General features: G+C 39.1%; 1 pseudogene; it reads right to left on the reverse strand.

Annotated features, from left to right (window-relative positions):
* Positions 1-4702: 4702 nt before the first annotated feature.
* LOC122913622 lies at positions 4703-5564 on the reverse strand (annotated as a pseudogene).
* Positions 5565-8680: the final 3116 nt, after the last annotated feature.

The raw sequence follows: 8680 nt of genomic DNA on the forward strand, positions 1-8680 counted from the left end.
TTATACACTAAACAGATCAAAAGAGACCTGGAACCATATGATGGGGGAGAAGAAAAAAAGAGAGAGAATATAATCAGACAGTAGAAGAAAGTAGAGAAATACACTGGATTCTGGGTACATTTTTGTCTATTTCTTTTTCTTTTTTTTTTTTTTAGAAAATTAGATCCCAAAATTACCAAGAAAAAAAAAAAGTATATATATATATATATATATATATATATATATATATATATATAATTAAATACAAGGAAAGGATAGAATGTTTCTGTAAAAATAGAAATTAAAAGATAAAAAGAATCAAAAGAGAAAGAATTTTAAAAAAGGAAGGTATATAAACAGTCAAGTGAACAGAACATAGCAATACACTCTTTCCTGAGTGTATTTTGATCAGTTGTTAGAGGAAATTACATCTCAAAATTGTAAAGAAATAAAAACTTATATACACAGAAACAAAATTAAGTACATCAAAATGATAAAATGTAACTATAAAGATGAAAATTAAAATTAAAATTAAAACAACCATGAATCATGTATCACTATATCAAAAACTAATGAGGTACTATATGGTGGAGCCACATTAGCTTTTGGGTGTATTTTGGCCTGTTGGAAGTGCATCCCAAAATTGTAAAGAATGAAAACTTATATATTTACAACAATAAGATTAAATACAATGAAGGTGTAGAATGAATGAATAATGAATATTGTAAAAATGAATAATGTAAAAATGAATATTAAGAAAGACTTTAAAAAGGAATTAGTAAAATAGGAAATTGGCTGACAAAAGAAAGGAGAATTTTTTAAACAAAGAAAATTAAACAAAATAAAGTTGAAAGACTAAAAAGTCATGGGGAAAAATCCATGAGTTCTATGTACTGTGTTCCCCTGCGGCTTGAGTTTTTCCATTCTCATTGATTAGTAAACTTGGTGTTGGCAGGACGTTCTTGCTGATATTTTCAGGGAGGGGCCTGTTGCCTTGATTCTCAAGTGAATTTTCCCCAGGTGGAATTGTACTGCTTTTGCCAGGGGACAAGACTGAGTAAACTTCTCTGGTTTTCTCTATGTGGATTTTGTTCCCTGAAGTCTCTCAGCACAGTTTTGGAGGATGAGAATGAAAATGGCATGCACCTAATCTCTGGTCTAGACATGAAAGCTCCAGGCCCCACTCCTCAGTTAGCCCTCAGAGAAAAGTAGTCAATCACTATTGTCTCCCCGGTTCTAGGGAAAGACTCTGTGCTCCGTTGGCCTATGACTGAGCATTTTTATCTCAGGCACATGACCCTATTTTGAGTCTCCAAACCCTGAAGACTCTTGTGGTGCTCTTCTGCACTGTTGCTCTTTGGGAGAGAAAGGGAGGTCTTGCAGCTTCTGTGCTCATTGGGTTCCTGGTCAGAGAGAAGTCACCTGGCTGTCCTGCAGCTCAAAGTTTATGGCAACACCAAGCTGAGAGCCAACTCCTGGGATCACTCTTCACAGCTGGCTTCCCTGCTCTGATGCCTGGGAGCTCTGTATCATTCAGGCACCCCAGTCTTCCTGTGACCCCAAGGGTCCTGAGCCCACACTGTCCCAGCTAGTGTTCTGCCACTGCTTAGCAGTCTGTGCAATGTCTCTCACTGGAGCAGACTTCTAAAAGTTCTGATTTTGTGCTCTGCTGCTATATCACTTGCTGGGAGCTGTCTGACAGAGGCTTCCTCCCCACTGTGGTCTGTCATCCCATATATCACCACAGATTTACTTCACTGAATTTCCAAATTTGCAGAAAATGGTTGCTTTTCTATTGTAGAGTTGCATATACTCTTTTCTTAGATCTCTGGTTGAGTTTGAAGATGTTCAGAATTATTTGGTAGCTTTACTGCTGAATTCCTGAGACCAGGTGAAATTAGAGTCTCCTACTCCTCTGCCATCTTGGATTCTCATTGGCCTCCTTCCTGATTTAACAATGTAGTTTGGTTTTCAGAACATCTTGGTAACAGAAATCAGCAAATTAAGGATTGTGTTGGAAACCAGAATATGTAAAAACTTTCCAGGCCTTACCTACTAAAATGTGTTTAATGAGAAATGCAGATATGCTCTTTCTTGAGAGCTAATTTAATCCTCTGTGAAAATATGTGAACAAACTAGCAGTGTAACCTACATTATATGGTTGGACAACAACAACAACAACAACAAAATTCAATTATGAATGAGAAACATGAAACTAAAGCTAGCATCACACTATTTCTTTGACTGACTTTTGCCAAGTTCTACACCTTACATATTACAGAGATATAACGACATGGACTTCATTGCGAGGTCCTTCCCAGTATGTAATTATGTGATTATAATAAAATAAAAAATCATCTTAAGGTTTTTCAAAAGACCTGTCTTCATACTATTTTGAATTTTTTCTTCTGTACTGATACATGGAAATAAAACAAAATATAAATTTAAGAGAAGTACTTTACCATGAAATATTTTTAAATGCTGTTGTAGAGCTCATTCTACAATCAAAAATTAAAGGACAAATAGAAGCTGGCTGTAAAAGTTTTCCACACCTATTCCCCCAACTCCTCTATATACAACAGTTAGAGTTAGCCAGCATTCTTGAAAAAAAAATTTCAATTTGGGTAATTTTTTTAAATTAAAGATTTTATTTAATTATTTGACAGAGAGAGAGATCACAAATAAGCAGAGAGGCAGGCAGAGAGAAAGAGAAGGAAACAGGCTCCCCGCCAAGCAGAGAGCCTGATGTGGGACTCGATCCCAGGACCCTAGAGACCATGACCCGAGCTGAAGGCAGAGGCTTTAACCCACTGAGCCACCCAGGCACCAAGTTTGGGTAATTTTTAAAAGATAATAACAACATCATGCTCTTTTTAGTTTCAGGGAGTGTTGGTGGTCTTGGAACTACATAATCTGACACTGTGTGCATTTCTGATCCTACTTCTTGCCACTCTCTTCCTGGACCATTACATTCCTGGCTTTTCACAGTTCCTTGAAAAGACCATGGTAGTCCTTCATTAGAGTGTCCTTTCTGGAATATTTACCCCATTAATCCTCATATGGCTTTTTCCTCCTGATCATTTCTGTTGTGTATTGATGCTCATCATGATTAAACATGTTGATTGATATGTTTCAGCACTGTTCCTCAGAAAATCTCAACAGAATTCAAAATCAGCTGAAATTTTACCTGGTAATAGAATCCTTTTTGCCTATCCAATGTGAAGTACCCTCCATAAAATAACAAGAGCCCTCCACTTTCACTGATGCTGTTCTAAGGTTCACTCTCTGCCTTTTTTGTTTGTTTGTTTTGTTTGTTTATAATGATTTGTTCATTACCCCCCCCCCATCAAATGAATTGGACTACTCTGGTAAGAAAGGCCCTTTGATTCTATAATCATTTAACAGACTTTACTGGAAACGTATTAGATGCCAAATATAAATAAGAGAAAAGTCCTCTGTCAAGTTATCTGGTATATTAGAGAAGGCAAGAGACAAAACTGAAATTTAATTGAAAAATAATTATATATTTGATCATTTTACAAAGAAAATAAGGAAAATATTGTCATAGGGAATTAGTCTATTAATGGAGGGGGGATCTTTAAAACAGTCATGGGGGATGCTCTCTGAGGTAAGGACACTTAATCTCTTAATGCCAGGCTATAAAATAGGGGGAAGGAGAGAACTGAAGAGGATGGGGCTTGTTTCAGAAAGAGAGAAGCAAAAGCACTGAGGTGAGAAAATCTCACAGAGCCCTGGGGGCAGATGAAAAGTCCACCACCTACTGATGCACCATCAAGGATGAGGCAGTTTCTCCAGTTGGGGTTGAAGATTAGAGGTGTGAGAAAAAAGAATCACAGAGTTTTATGACAAGATAAAAACAATGGGAAGCCAAGGATGGGATAAAAGCAGTAAAGGATTATGATTCTTTAAGAAAAACACAATCCTTAAATCCTAGATCATTAAGCAAGTTACTATATTTTTTTTTTCAATTTATTTATTTTCAGAAAAACATTATTCATTATTTTTTCACCACACCCAGTGCTCCATGCAAGCCGTGCCCTCTATAATACCCACCACCTGGTACCCCAACCTCCCACCCCCCCCACTTCAAACCCCTCAGATTGTTTTTCAGAGTCCATAGTCTCTCATGGTTCACCTCCCCTTCCAATTACTATATTTTTAATAGATTTATTTATTTCCTTGAGAGCAAAGACAGAGAAAATGCTTGAACAGGGGGAGTGCTGGAGGGAGAGAATTCTTAAGCAGACACCCTGCTGAATGGGGAAACAGTCATGGGGTTGGATCCTGGGACCTAGAGTTCATGATCTGAGCAAGAGTCAGATATCACACAAGCACCCCAAGATTGCCTCTATGTATGTGTATTTTTAACGTTTTATATATTTATTTGAGCAAGAGAGTGAAAGAATGAGACGGAGGGTGAAGGGAAGGCACAGAGGGTGAGGGAATCGCAAGCAGACTCCAAGCTGTGCAAGGACACTAGTGCTGGGCTGGAACCCAGTAGCCCAATATCATGATCTGAGCAAAAGGCAGATATTCGACCAGCTGAGCCATCCAGGTGCCCCAAGCAGCTTTATACATTTAAGAAATTCCTCTGCTGCTAGAAAATAATGGACACGTTATTTCTCACATCTTTCAGAAAGAATTTCTCTTAATGGAAAACATGATATTCCTAGCAAGACAGACATTTGTCAACAGAAGTTCCTCATTTTTGCAGTCTCCACATGGCATTATTCACCTCAGCATTCCTCCTCAGTGTTTAGATCAAGGGATTCAAAATGGGTATGATTATGAAATCAGACACAATCATTGTTTTGTCTAAGAGGTGAGTAGTTGCAGGTTGCACACACGGGAAAATGCATGGCATGAAGTAAAAGAAGACCACTGTGAGGTAGGAGCCACAGGTGGAGAGGGATCTGCACTGCCCTTGAGAGCTGCAAGACCCAGAGAGAGGAGGATGATCACATAGGAGGTGATGAGTATAAGGAAGATGGTCACATACATCACCCCCCTGTTGAGGATGACTAAGAGACCCAGGGTGTGGCTGTCCATGAAGGCCAGTTTCAACAAGGGTTGAAACAAATCACACATGAGGTGATCAATGACACTGGGGCCACAGAAGGGTATTTGATATGTGAAGAAAATCTGTATTACTGCATGGGGAATTTCCCCCACCCAAGAACCTCCCAGTAGCAAATATCACACGTGAGAGCTCATGATGGGACTTACAGATGGCCACATAAGGGTCATAGGCCATCATGATGAGAAGGATAATCCCCACACCAGCAAGGAGCAGGATCAGGCAGCCTCTTGGAAAGAGAGTCCATAGTCACCTTGAGGGCAATGACAGAAGAGTAGGTAGCATCCATGAGGGAAAAGGAGGTAAGAAAAAAATACATAGGTGATCTCAGATGCTGACTTGTGACCACAGTTACCACAATGAGTAGGTTTCCCAAAACAGTAGACATATACATGATTTGAAAAACAGGAGAGAGCATTTTCTGCAGCTCTAGGTTCTCTGCAATGCCCAAAAGAATGAATTCAGTCACATTGTTTGGATTTCCCATTCAGTCACATTGTTTGAATTTTCCCAGTACCCATCCAGGTACTGATAGGAGCTCCAGCTGAGAGTTGGAAATCCTATAAAAGAACAGGTGATTTATAATTAATGGTGATTCGGCTCTATGTTTTTGCAGGACTTCATGGACATTGTTATTTTTTTTATTCATTTATTCACCATCCAAATGTTTGAATCTTAATAATATGCTTGACAATGTGTTTAAAAGGTAGATACTTCATTAATGCTAGTTCTCCCATGATATTTCCAAGTGAAACACAGTTTTCCTTCCTTTATTAGTATTACTATTATTAATTATTATTATTATTATTATTATAGGCCAACATTTTTGAATATCTATCTTACTCCAGGTACTAGAATAAACCTATGATTGATTCATTTTTACAGAGGATGGAGCAGACACTCATAGAGTTCAGGAAACAATAAAGGATGCACAGCTCATGAGTGGGAAAGCCAGAAAGCAGACCATATTTTCTGCATCCTGTCAGTGCCCTCAAATATCAATATTGGTTCTCCAGTAATTACTGTGTGAGGTTATCATTTATCAATCAGTGCACTGATGACATTACAATACATTGTTCTGTTTTGTTTTCAAAACAATTGGAAGAGGGGCGCCTGGGTGGCTCAGTGGGTTGAGCCTCTGCCTTTGGCTCCGGTCATGATCCCAGGGTCCTGGGATCGAGCCCCACATCGGGCTCTCTGCTTCGCAGGGAGCCTGCTTCCTCCTCTCTCTCTGCCTGCCTCTCTGCCTACTTGTGAGCTCTGTCTGTCAAATAAATAAATAAATCTTAAAAAAAAAAAAACAATTGGAAGAGGATCATGCCTTCTATTGTCTTTTGTAGACAATGTGACAATTCCATTGTAATTTTGTGCTGTATAGGCAATTATTATATGATTAAAATACAGAAAATGCCTGTGATTGTATCATACCTGGACAATATATTGTTCCTTGAAGATGACAAATAAGGATGATCCAGCCAAGATCCAGGTCACAATAATTGACTCAAGCCTGTAGCAGCCTATGTCATTCCATTTGGATTTCTCTGTTCCGTAAATGGAGAAAAGATTCTGGAACATAATAATGACACCAAGTAAACACTTAGGTTTTAGGTTTACTAACTCTGTTGCTGGGCATTGTGTCAAGTATGATATAGAATGACCTCGCTTAAGCCTCATGCAACCCTGTGAAGTTAAGTACCATGGGGACTCCCTTTTTAAAGAAGAGAAACCGAGATCTTGGGAAGTTAAATCTCTTGCAGACGATTAGATTACTAGTGTGGTCTAGACAGCCATTTGAATCCAAAGTTCAAATTGTTAACTACTCTGTTCCATCACCTCAGAAGAGAACAGATGATGCAAAGTTTCAAGAGAGTTACTATTCCAACCCAGAAGAAATGCTAAGATGAAAACAGGCCTTATGTTACTACTGAGAACTTGTAAGCAGAAGCTGGCTGCTTTATCTTAGGAATTTTCTAGACCACAACTTCAACTGACATGTGGACCTAACCACTCTGTGAATGCTAAGAAGTTACTCTTACGATTCAACAACATCACTCCCACCCCACCCCATACACAAAATGCAGAGTTTCCAAGGAAGATAGTTGAAATGCCCTTTGTTCCCATTGCTTAACCTCATCCTCTCTCTCCTGACCCATGAACTGAGATCTTGCCTGCAAAGACCCCTGTGGATTAAAAGGAACACTGACTCCAGACTCATGAAATGGGAATTTGGCTCTATACAGGCTGTGTCTCTAATGTGATCTGCTCCTGGGGAATGTTAAAGACATCTCCCAGCTTCAGTGTCCTCATTTGTAGTATGATGACTCACTAGCGGAGTAACAACAGAAGGACGTGGTCTTCTTCAAAAACAAACATCCATCTCTCAGTTGCATTGATTGTTTATGCCTCTGGGTAGGGTACTCTTAGAAATGTTGTTCATTTAATCTTTAAAAAAAATTGAGGGGTTTGAAGTGGCGGGGAGGTGGGAGGTTGGGTTACCAGGTGGTGGGTATTATAGAGGGCACGGCTTGCATGGAGCACTGGGTGTGGTGAAAAAGTAATGAATACTGTTTTTCTGAAAATAAATAAATTGGAAAAAAAATGGATAAGCCACTGCCCTAGGTTATCTCTAATGCTCCATCTCTCTAATACTTCCTATTGATACAGTGCAGAATTGAATTTTTGATCTAACATTCTACTTTGTCACCAGCAACACTCAACTTCACTTCTCTGTTCTTATCATTTTATTTGTTCCACTCTCATCTCATCCAGTTCCCGCCAGACTCCTAGCACTTCTTTCCACAACTGCCTTTATGTTATCTGGGGATGTCACAGGATCCAGATGTGGGAAACCTACTGCTAAGTCACAGTCAGTCCACTCACTGGCTTAGTGATCTCAGCCTCTGTAAGCCTCAATTTCTGCAGTAGCACAGCTAGTAATAGAGAAACACAAATGCATACTCACAGAATGAGAGAGTGGGGCAGAGAGAAAGAGGGCAGAGGGAATCAGAAAGGCAGGCAAGTGATGAGAGAAGGAAGGAAGGAAGGAAGAAAAGTTAAAAGAAAGGCCATCAGAGAATCTCCTAGTAATTCTTTGCAAGTACATTATCTACTCCTATTCTTGTTGCTTGTGAGTACTTTCTAGAGGCCTACACAACTTATTCACCAATTTTCAATTCTAAGTACACATTCATTCATATAGTTTTTTAAAAAAATTGCAGAAAAGGCCACAAAAGTAGATCAAGTGAAAAAATTCAATCTAACCCAAATTAGAAATCAAGTTCATAATCAGGTTTCCTTACTCAGAGTGAGTGTTGCTAACATATAAAACAGGTATTGATCATGAATTACTCACGTACTTTTAGAGTAATAGATATATTGAGGTGGATAGGGACTCCCAGGCCCCAGCCCTTTCCAGTCCCCTGCTCCCTATTTCTCCTGCTGGGGCAGAAGAAAAAGACCAGATGCCTATCCTGTTTGATTAAGAAAAGAAAAAGAAACAATTCCCCAGGGGTTATTTAACACTCTCCTGAGAGGCCTCCCCATAGATTATACTTCCACATGAAGGAGCCATTTGGCCTTGAGAGACAAAGGAAATGTCTCAGC

The sequence above is a fragment of the Neovison vison genome, chromosome 7 (assembly GCF_020171115.1).
Source record: "Neovison vison isolate M4711 chromosome 7, ASM_NN_V1, whole genome shotgun sequence".
NCBI classification, from domain to species: Eukaryota; Metazoa; Chordata; class Mammalia; order Carnivora; family Mustelidae; genus Neogale; species Neogale vison.